A 12,853-nucleotide genomic window follows, 5' to 3' on the forward strand; every position below is an offset into this window, starting at 1 on the left:
AAAAGGGGATAGAGATGCACACAAAATGTATGTGCCAATATGTGTACATTTTCTTTCCTTAGTTATTGGAAACCTCTAAGTAATCGTGGCAGTTTGTTGTTAACGATCTGTCTTCAGTTAAAATAATAAGATGTTTGTCGAAGGAGAGTAGTTCCATCATTGCCACTTTAGCCTCCCACTGTTTCGTCTGTCATTGCAACCTTCATGTATATATATATATATATATATATATATATATATATATATATATATATATATATATATATATATATATATATATATATATATATATATATATATATATATATATATATATATGTATATATATATATATTTGTTTTCTAATTTTCTTTCATGCCAATCTACACAGAACTAACTTTATCATTCTTTTCTTTCATACTTTTTTTTTCTATTTATCTCTTTCTCACATCTTTTCTTCACACCTTCCTTCCCTCAATACAAGTTGCATTCTTATTTTTTGTTGTTTTATCAAAAAAAAATTATTCTTCGTTTACTTTTCCTTTTACTTGTCTTCGTCTTCAATTTCCCCCTTTGGTCTTAAGAGCAAACTTTTGCTCTCTGATATCCAACTAGAAAACACAATACACTTACGCAATAATCAGTTCATTTCCTGTCGAGTTTGTTTGTTTTGTATTACATGTTATTTGTTTTTATTTCATGGAATGGGGCGTTCAGCGTATTTGATGAGGCATGCACTTTTACATAATTATACTTTAGAATAATAAATTTATCACAGAATGCATTGGGAATTTATTTCAAAGGAAAATTGTTAAACGGCATACTTCAAAGATGTAATAGATAAATTTATTAATCGCTAGGTAAACATGTCTAAAAGATCTGCTCCTTTTGAAAAAGAGCATCTGAAATCTATTGGTTCTGAGAAAAAGAAGGGTTGGTGAATTATAGCTCTTGAATTAACTTCAGACTTATTTCTTTCCCTGTCCTGAGAGAGTATTATTAGATACCCAGGAGATCATAGACTCTGTTCCAAGAGGTTCTTTAGCTCAGACTTAGGTAAAAAATATATATTAGAGGGAGTGTATAGCTAAAATTCTCCATGAGATATAGGTAGATTTTAACAAAAATAATATGCATTCGGAGGATTTATCAAAACCTTTTTACTTTAAAGGTAAAAGACAGATTTTTTCAGCTTGTTTCCGAAATAAATGCTAAATGTAATCAAATCTTACATTAATATTAATCTCACCCTGTGACTTCTTCGTTCACAATAAAACACACTAGACTCAACTGAATACATAGATCAGGGTAAGGCTGTTAGTGCTGTTGGTTTCAAGTTTTTGGCGGAACATTTTATTTGGAAATGGTAATCTAACTTGAATAGTCCAGAAAACTGGTATCATAAAGGAGTACATTTGCAAAACTGAGGCAAACAAGATTGAAATATGTACCGCATGTACCCATACTTATCCATGACAGAATCTTACACGAAACTTCTGAAATGTTTATTTGTTAAACTAAGTGTTTATTTGCTTTGCAGAAAAATTAGTCTCATTAATTATGTATATGAATATGAAGGTAGAGGAGTGGCAGAAACTGTAAAATGTATAACTAAAAGCCTCGCAGTGTTAAATTACAGATATTTCACGTTCTCAGATCATACCATGACTTTGCTTTTCATTCTTTCAGTGAATGATAAAATATATAAATCAGGTTCAATTCTATTGTACTCTCCTTACAAAGACTAGGTTCTTGGCACATTTGTACTTTTCTGTTAATGCTGGAAAATCATTACATGTGTGAGCTATATATATATATATATATATATATATATATATATATATATATATATGTATTTATATATATATATATATAAGTCAGTAAATAGTGGGGTTGTGTTAACCGCACGTGGAGAAATAATAGGAAAATGAAAAAAAGCCAGAATGCTGAACTGGAAGCATAATTTAATAAAGATTTTTTCTAACCGGTTTTCATTGCGATGAAGCAAATTATCAAGAAGAAGGAGAATGAAAGTGTTTTTTTACAAAGAAGTACAAAAAAGTACAAAATGAAGAAAATAATATATAAAACAATAATATATAAAAAAATAAATATACCCATACATTATATTGTCTTTGAGCTTTTGTAGTTCAATAGTAGTTCATGTATAAATTGGTAGGAAAAATAAGGATGCATGAGAGTTGAGAGTTTTGTTAGGTTTAAAAAAAGGGTTAAAAGTTTGTATATATATATATATATATATATATATATATATATATATATATATATACACGAACACACACAAGAGCTGATCAATAAGTATCCAGACTGTTGCCATAGTAACGAAGCTAAAGCAGGCAGAGTGAAGCCGCTTGACACAGACTGACCTTGAACTCTGCTGTGCATGCACACTAAGTTTTGACGTTCTAGCTCACTGTTTACAACAGTGCTTCGAAGGAAGGTGTGAAGCGTGTGATCGTGGTATTGACCATGACAGGGAACGTTGTCATGGCGATACCTGCTCAGAGGAATACGCAAAGTTGCAGAAAGTGTATGGAGAGGAGTGTATGAGCCGCACACAAGTGTACGAGTGGTTCAGACGTTTCCAAGATGGCCAAAAATATGTCGATATTGACGAACGTTCTGGGAGACCCTCAACTGGCAGAACTGAGAAAAACATCGCAGAGGAGAAATCGTCGAATCACCATCCGTGAGTTATCAGAAGGTGTGGAAATTATTTACGGTTCAGTTCAATCCATTATCACTGAAGACTTGTGTATGAGACGCGTGTCTGCCAAGTTTGTGCCAAAACTGCTTTCAGCTGACCAATAAGACACTCGGGTTTCAGTTGCACAAGATCTTGATTGTGTCGAAAACGAGGAAAACGTTTTGAAAACTTTGCGTTGGCCTCTGAGTAGGTATCGCCAAGCTTTTGTCAAAATTTGATGCAGATTCTCTGCTCAACTTTCTCTGTCATGATCACTGCGACGATCAAACGCTGCATACCTTCCTTTAAAGCACTACTGTAAACAGAACGTTTAAACTTTGTGCGCATGCACAGCAGAGTTCAAGGTTAATCTGTGTCAAGCGGTTTTACTCTGCGTGATTTAGCTTCGTTACTATAGCAACAGTCCGGATACCTTATTGATCAGCCCTCGTGTATATATATATATATATATATATATATATATATATATATATATATATATATATATATATATATATATATATATATATTTATATATATAAACATGATATAACATAGTAGTGTTTAGTTAAATACTTTGGAGCATTTACTTTTGTGACTCCCAATTTGAGTTTTAGTTGCGCAAAGGTAGCCTTTGTTCTTCAGAATGTAGAACTCCTGAAATTATATTCTTTAGTTACGTTCTTTGGGAATATACTTTCCATTTTATCTATCGAGTATTGATAAAATAAGTAACTGTTCCAGCCACATATTGGTGTTGATTCAAGCAACCATATCAATTTCTTTGATCAGAAAATTTTTGTTTTTGCGCCTTTTTTGTGGATGAAAATGAAATATACGAACATTACGCAACGTATTTCTATGGTAGATATATTCGCCCGTAAAATCAACAATCAAAAAAAAAAAAACCGTTATTGTTGCTAAAATTTTCTTCTCATATAATTTCTGATAACACTCAACACTAGAAGAAGGTAGGAGTAAATAATCGAGTCAGTTGTTGTTGTTGCTCTAACACTTGTTTGGAGCAAGTTTCGAAGCATTGAAATAAATCAAATATTCATGAATGACAGTGTTGCGCTACAGTAGTTGCTATTGTTTGATACTGATTTGGTAGAGATATATAAGGTATTTCAGTCGTTATCATTATGGCTGTTTATGGTTCTGCAGGAGTACATTATCAAATTTAGCCTTCCTTATATAAGTGCTAGGGTTTTGATTCGAGGGAGATTTAGTTGATATTTCTACAAGTTCAAACGACCAAGTAGAGGCTCTCTCCATTTGGCACGTGGACAATTTTAGTGTTATGCTACTTCGCAATACAAAAGTATCTGTAAAGCAGTTAAGTGTAGAATAAGTGTATATAGAGAAACGGAATCCGGAAATTTAAAGCCGTATTTATAATGGCCTCAATTACTTCAAGTAATATAACAGTTCTAAATTGACCATTAAAACTATCCTCTTTGTAGAAATTCACTGCTCCCATACAGCAACACATTGTAGAACCTAGCATCATAGCTAGATTCTTTCTGCTACTTCGACGATGTATTTTTTCTTCATATGGTAGGTACAGTTGCTAGCTCGACATGTGCATATCAAGAACCTTAGTGTGATGATTACACACACATACACACGTGCATACACGCACGTACTCATGCACACACACTATCATTGCTCTTTCTTTTTATACATCCATACGTACATACATACAAACATACACACACATACACACTGCAAAACATTGACTCAAAACTGTGAAAGCAAAATAAAAATATCCTTTTCCTTTTGGTAACCAAAACTAAGAACAAGCTGATATGTAATGAAATATCAATATACAATTCCGTTTCGGAAAACGGAAGTAAGAGTCGTAATTAGTCCAATTGATTCTCCGATTACAAATGTCAGTCTGTTAATGTAGTAATAGTAGCTTCTGCTAGTTTTCTTTCTCTCTTTTTTTTTTACTGTTTAGAAATATATAGGGCGTAGTTATTGGGTTTGTTTGACTCGGCAGAAAAGTCCTCTAAACCAAGAGAACAGGAGGAGGCCGAAATTTGCAGCATTTATGTTTTCTGAAACGAATTAGCTACGTCAGAAAGGTTAAGTGGTTCAGGTAAAATAGAAATCACGTCTCAAGTTCGAACAGGAGAGATTATAGAACATCTATCAGCGTCGTGTTCGCGTAGCACCTCTGAGTTATATTTTAATTAACTCCGATTAGCAGCAAATACAACGAGATTAAGATTCCTGTAAAAAACACATTTCACTTCCCTCGTGTAAGTAATGTTCCTGAAAAAAGGTATAGACGTCATAGTTTCTCATTTGCTTATTTCATAAAATATAACGTCGTCTGGTGTTTTTAGAATTGTTTAGTCACAAGAGGAAGAGTAGCGTCCCTAGCTTTTCTCAAGACTTCTGAGATTGTTAGTGAGGAAGTTTTCTTGATATCGGAGGCCCTGTTCAAATGCTTGCAACAAAGTTGAATCTTCAAAAGGTACCATTGGCCACGTGGTAATGTTAATATTAAGACTATCGCCCAAGAACATTAACGTTTTATGCGAGTGATTCCACCACCAAATTTCATTCATTATCACCGCTTACACGGTGAATATTAAGATTGAATATTAAGGATATTTGCTTAATGCTTTGCTTACTATTTAGAGCGTTTTTTAAAAATCAGTTTTGATAATTTTGTTTGTTCATGTTTTATCATATATAATTCCAAAGGAGTGATTTGAAATAATGTAGAGTTACAGATCTTGGTTCAAACATTTTTTCCTCATTTCAATCGGGACTTTACTAAAAGCATTTTGAAAAATTTCTTGTTTAGACAGGCCTGCTGAATGTTGGAATTTTCTTCATTCATATATACGGCCTGGTTTTGAGACGAAACCTAAGGTAGCATACACATAAATAATTATGTTATAGTCATAAATAAATAAAATTTCACTCGTCATATGAACCGAGTTCTCTCAATATTCATTAATTCATATAACTCGATGAAAACGCACACACACAAACACGCACACCCCACCACACCTTTAGATTTGCAAAACGAGTAAAATGCAGTACATATAGCAAAATTCACCCCATTATGGATATTTATTGATGGTTGTTGGCGTGTCCTTCTAATGATGTCACCACCATTTTACCAGTACTATTTAGTATATACAGATATAATAGAATATACTTAACTCGTTTGCGGATATGGCAATAATGTTACTCATGTTTCTTTACGATTTTTCTTGCTATTAGTGAGGAAAATTCATTGTTTCTATATCTTTATAATTGTTATCCTTAACGGAGTGGTATAATGTTTTAAGGTTTGTTCTACTTGGTTGCGTAATATGGAGGGACATCTTTCGGCGACAGTTATGAGGCCTATAAATCATAACCTGTAAAGAATACGATTCTGACATTGTATACTCTACATCTGAATTAATTTCTGATTCCAAAATACCGATATTCCTCTAATATCCGCCTATTGTTTTTCAATAAGTACCCGCCATCCTTATTCTATAACGAGTAAAAGAAGAGACAAGCTACTCATCAAATAGCAACACTTTTTCACATGTTAACCTACCATAGAAAATTGCATATAATTATAACAAGATGTAAATAACCAGCCTCTTATTGTTTATTAATGTCTATGAATCTGTTTAAGGTATTATTATGTTTCTGCCCCCATCAGTAAACGTGGAATTGAAATCACTTCTACTTTTGTTGTTGTTACAGTTTGGCCATAGGCCAGTCCCTATCCAGCAAACCACTTATCAAAGCATTCTAGTTGAACCCACCTATCATTTATTCATAATGTATTTAGGAGCTTAATATGTTCTTTTTAAAGACAGCTCAACCTGATTTGGGAAAGATTTGGCTGCCATTTTAGCATGTAAAGTAAACACATAATGTCTCCTTGTTGATTTATCCTACTCCTCGATCGCTAACACTGGCCGATTACTCGCTACTTTATACAAAATTATTCATTTTGCATCGGTTTTTGTTATCTAAATAGTGGCATTCTTTGCATCTATTTTTAGTGTTCGTTTTTTTTTTACAACTTCAACGCATTCTTAAGTGAGAAGAAGAAAGAATGATAATTTGTTATTCTTACATCATTAAGCATTACGACGATAAACCAGTACCATCAACATTATTTTATCTTACGGAATATATTAATTGTTAAACTGATAGATCGGTTGATGGAAGAGCAAAATGCCTTGCTTTATTTAATTGCCTTTCTTCTTGTTGTGAATACAAGTCCCATCGGGACTGATTTTACCTTTCATTCTTCCGAGGTCGAGTAAATATATACCAGTAAAGTTAAAGCTCAATATAATAGACTGTCCACCACCATAGATTGTGTAGTGTTGTACCGATGTTAAAAAATCAACATGGTCAAACAACTTCCTGTAATACTAGTGGTGGTATACTAAATGGAATAAATCGATCGATTGAAATCCGACATAAAAATGTGTGTTCTTGTGCTTAATTATTAGAGCAGAATGAACGATGGAAATGTCTAGCTACTATACAACTTTAGATTAAAGGTATCAAATCCATTTTAAATTAAACCTAGTTAAAATATATCCAAAATAAAGATATATGACTTACAGTAAAGCTTCGAATTGCAATCCTTGTGGTATTTACTTTCGGTAATTATTTTTGTTCTAATGTAGCTGAAAAAGATATTGATATTTCCTTCCTCCAGAATCATTGAAATGTGTTCCTTAAACACACTATGTGGTCCATTCCATTCCCCATACATTTCCTCTACAACGATATGGCTGTGAGAAAATACCTCAGGGGAGTAGTCTGTACACTAAATGCAGATATGGTAGGGTCTCACTACAAACTTTGGCCTCGTGCCTTGTCAATTGAAATAATTATTGGTGGTAGTAATTCTTTGCAGCTGTAAAATGATGTAAAAGCGTCACCTCACAGTTTTCCTGCATTGATATTCGTTATTTTTTTTATGACATCGTTCATTTTTCTCAGACACGATGCGATATAATAACATACCAACTCCTTTATCCGCCGGATATGATTAAGTAATTGCGTCTTCATTTCATTTTACTTTATGCTGTTATTGCTTGTCTTATTATCGTCGTCGTTGTTATCGTTAAATATCATTTACAGAATAATGAAATATAAGGTTTTTATTTTATGTTCGTCTCTTTAAAGAATCTCTGCAACCCACACTCTCAACAAAGTATCATTATTCATTCACCTTCTTCCTCCCCACCACTTACTATTCTATCCCCCGTCCCCGCTCAAACACACGTACGCAAACTCCCGCATACACACTTAAAACGTGCGTAAATTCAAACAGAAGCACTTATGAATCCATGAGTTAGTGGCAGTACGAAGTGTGAAGTGGAGGTGATGGTGGGTATAATCATTGCTTGACACTTTTAAAACACCCCGGTAAGCAACAAGAGACTGACATGCACTCCCTACTTTTTGCAGTCCTTCTTTTTTACTACCGAACAGATTCAAAAATTGTCGGATGAAATTAAAATCTGAAATCATATATAATAGAGTTCCTTTCCAAAGTGAAATGCATTTTATGTATTGAAATGTTTAGAAACTGCAATGAGAAAGTGGGAAATTATTTTTGTTGGAGGGATTGGTATGGGGTGTAGTTTAGATCATAACATTATCCAAACGTTATTTTAATTATGATTTACCTGAAAAATGTCCGTAAAGTAGAAAGATAATACTATAACGGTCTCAACAATTATTCCACAGGGAGAACTTCTTCAGTCAATATGGTATCTCCAAAAACCTGTACCTTCATGGATGTACCGACCAACATCCATATCCTCTGGAAAAAAGATGAGTTGTGAACATTATTCTCCTGCCTATATTCTTCTAACTACTTTTACTCTTTATTCTTCTCTCTTACTCCTTTATTCTTCTATTTTATACATTATATACTGTGAATTTTATTCCTTGTAAACTGTAAAAATGTTTTCCCTGTCTAGAATATTCATACCTTGTCTCTGATGACAGAATACCCGATGCATGGACATGCTAACCTACCGCTTGCGTTATCCCAGAAACGGTTGTAAGACTTCAAATTAAATTAATGTAAATAACTTGAGCTATTTGTTTTGCCTTGGTTTTGATTTTTCCTCTAATATAATATATACCTGCTATAACGGAACTCTAACACCGATCCACTGATGCAAACTTAACTGTGATCTTGGAACCTAACGGTCGAATTCTATAGCACTCACCCAGCGTACCTATTCGTTTAGATCACAAGTGAACCAAACCCCTCATATTCTTCTGTGTGTGTGTGTGTGTGTGTATACACACATAATATATATACACACATATATATATATACACACATATATATATACATATATATACATACACACATATATAACACACACACACACACACACACACACAGACACACACACACACACACACACACATATATATATATAAATAAATATATATATATATATAGAGAATATATATACAGATACATACACACTCTGTCTGTTTGTGTAATGTGTGGGTGTATATAACTGTGGTGTATTTTTGTATGTCGGGGGTTAAGAAACGCTGACATGTTCTGGTGAAAACATGTGCATTGTGCGTTGCTCTTATTTCTTGTTTAAAACGTTTTGGTGTATGTGTTGACATGAGCTATTTTTTTAATTTTGTACAATGTCTAAAATATCTTTTACTTCGTGATTTAGTTTCTGAGACTAATAAATTTCACGTCATAATGTGTCGTATCATCTGTTCCTATCACAGTTTAGTCACCCTTAGTTTCGGGAATACGTTAGGCTGACATAGTTCTTATGAAGAACTGTGTAAAGAGACGAATAAAATTTCTATACTCAATTCAAAATAGTTCTTTCGTCTAGATTAACTTTGGTGAATTTGTGACAAATATTGTCCCGGCAACAAATCAAAATAACGAAGAGGTGGATATATTCATCGAAAACCAAATACATTGGAACATGTTATAGTCACTTTCGTATATTTCTCAAAATGCCAAAATATTTCATCGTAAATCTATGACATGTTCATAGACAGTTCCCCGGCATTTCTTGAAAGTCACCTACTAGCCATTTTTATATGCCTTTTATTTAATCTGACTTTCAAGATACACAATGACATTGTGTCAGTGACCAGATTGCTAGCATCCTTTAACGATTTATTTGATTAACTTTCAATGTATGGTCTTTGATTAATTCACCTATTATGTTGGAAATACGGCTGTATTGAAGTTTCATGCTTTTTCATAACGATTTGTTTTAATTTCTTCAAGAGATTACTTTGGAACAGTTAACTATCTAAGTCCATTAGCGTTTCCTGACACGGCTGTGTTCGAATGTAATTTATGATATTAATGATTTTTTAAATATTTCTTTTATCATCCATTATGATTAGTTGGGAATCTGAACGTTTCTAATTACTGTAAACTTACTAAATCTTTTCGGTCTTATCCTCCGAATGAAGTAGTTTTTGTTGCAGTTTTAGCCGCGTTTTTTGCAGGCGATAAGGATCAGGAGGATGCAGTTTTAACAGATAAAATCAACATCTGCAAATTTAATATACGTTTAAATGTTAACTTAGTTACTTTCCTATTTTATTGCATGGCTACATATCCTTATTACAAAAGAGAAAACAAAATTTGGTTTGTAAATATTTTTTATTAATAAAGCTTCCCCATCAAATCTATTAAAAAATTTTCTATACGAGTTGTTATTGATATCAGCAGTGATTTTTCTACCTAATGTTTGTTTCTTTTTCTGCGTTGCAATCTACTATAATGGTTCCTTATTGTAAATGTATAATCATTCGACGAGAAAGTGTTATGCTTATGTGCACAACATAATATTTTGAGAAACGAAGTTTATGTTTCTCGATTGCATCGAAATTGATACATCATGCTGGTTGTCTGAAGTCTATTCTGTGGTTTACAGACTTAATGAGAAGGTTTTTAATTCTGTTTTTTTCTTTTTTTGTAATATATTATTACGGATTGCTGGCGGTTATATGTAATACATGCAGTATTCGTTTGTAACTGACTTATTCAAGTGAAGGTTCGTTGCCTAGAGGTGTGTTGCATTTTCGATCTTAGAACCATGTTTTCTACTCCCGGACCGGCTCTTGAGACCGTTGTGCTCTTGAAAAAAACACTTCACTTCCCATTGCTCTACTCCCCTCAGTTGCTAGTGAGTTTCAGTAATATCTGGGAAATTAATCCTACAACAGACCAGCGTCCCATTCAGTAGAAGGTAGAGTCGTAACCTCAGTTATTTATACGTCATAAAAACTGGGTAAAGCTTCGAGCTTATGAGTCATACATCTCATGAAGGGCCTCAGTCTATTAATCTATTCTATGAGTAGGATATATTTATTTCATGTATTAAACTATAGGTGTTGGTTTGTGGGGTTTTAGTGGGTGAAGTTGTTTGTATTGTTATTGCAGTTAATAAAGAAATAATATATAAACTCAACTCAATATGAATATTTGAACACATTAGTAGCAAAGATGTAGAAAAATGCAAAAATAACATGAGTACAATACAAAAACAAAGCTATACAAGATATCTTCCTGAATGAACATCTAAGAACGTAGCAATAGCTGTATACCAACAAACACCATTCATGAACTTTTATTTTAAAGTTGATATTCGAAAAATAGCGTAAATTATATAATTATATAGGAACTGCCATGGTTCCGTCCGTCTCATTATGAAACACTTTCCTTATCTGTTCATCTCAAAAAAGGCGATGAGCTCGCAGAACCGTCAGCACGCCGGAAAATGCTTAGTGGCATTACGTTCGCCTTTACGATCTGAGTTCAAATTCGGCCGAGGTCAACTTCACTTTGTCATCCTTTTGGGGTCTGAAAGATAAATAACATTTGAGCACTGGGGTCGCTGTGATCGACTTATCTCCTCCTCCGAAGTTACTACTCTTGTGCCAAAATTTGAAGCCGTTACTATTAAGGTGGCGAGCTGGCAGAATAGTTAGCACACCGGACAAAATGCTTGGCAGCATTACGTCCACACTAATGTTCTGAGTTCAAATTCAACCGAGATTGACATTATCTCTCCTCCTTTCGGGGTCGATGAAATAAGCACTAATCGAGCACTGAGATCGATGTAATCGACTATCCTTTCCCTCAAAATTTCAGGCCTTGTGTTTATAGTAGAAATGATAATGTTTATTATTAAGGGGATGAACTGACAGAATCATTAGCATGCCGGACAAAATGAATTGCGTCCAATTGGGCCCAAATTCTGCCGTGGTCGACATTGCTTTTCAAACTTTTGGGGTCGATGTAATCGAATTCTCCCTTCGATAAAAAGCTGTTGGCCCTGTGCCAAAATTTGAACTCATTATCTATTCATCTCAATGGCAGAATTGTTAGCAGGCCAGCTCTTTACCTTCTGAGTTCAAATTTCTCCAAGGTTAACATTACCTTTCATCCCTTCGGGGTCGATAAAATACATACCAGTCAAATACTGAGGTCGATGTAATCGACTTACTCTCTCCCCCTAGAATTGCTGACCTTGTACTAAAATTTGAAACAATTATCTGTTCATCTCTAATACACATGGAATATCACGCTTCTACTTCAGGACATAATCTCAATCAACTTTACGTCTTGTTTTCCCCGTCGACTTATCGTACTTATTTTATTCTCCTATTATGTTTTACAGTGTGGATGCGCAATGGCCCAGTGGTTAGGGCATTGGACACGCGGTCATACGATCGCGGTTTCGATTCCCAGACCGGGCGTTGTGAGTGTTTATTGAGCGAAAACACCTGAAGCTCCACGAGGCTCCGGCAGGGAATGGTGGCGAACCCTGCTGTACTCTTTCACCACAACTTTCTCTCACTCTTTCTTCCTGTTTCTGTTGTACTTGTAATTCAAAGGATCAGCCTTGTCACACTGTGTCACGCTGAATATCCCCGAGAACTACGTTAAGGGTACACGTGTCTGTGGAGTGCTCAGCCACTCGCACGTTAATTTCACGAGCAGGCTTTTCTCTTGATCGGATCAACTGGAACCCTCGATGTCGTAAGCGACGGAGTGCTAACAACAATATGTTTTACAACTAAATAATAAATAAGCCCTGAACATTTAATTGCATGCTGGACCGATCTACATTTCATCTGCGGAGTTTA

This window comes from Octopus bimaculoides, chromosome 4, assembly GCF_046866305.1.
Source record: "Octopus bimaculoides isolate indiv1 chromosome 4, ASM4686630v1, whole genome shotgun sequence".
NCBI classification, from domain to species: domain Eukaryota; kingdom Metazoa; phylum Mollusca; class Cephalopoda; order Octopoda; family Octopodidae; genus Octopus; species Octopus bimaculoides.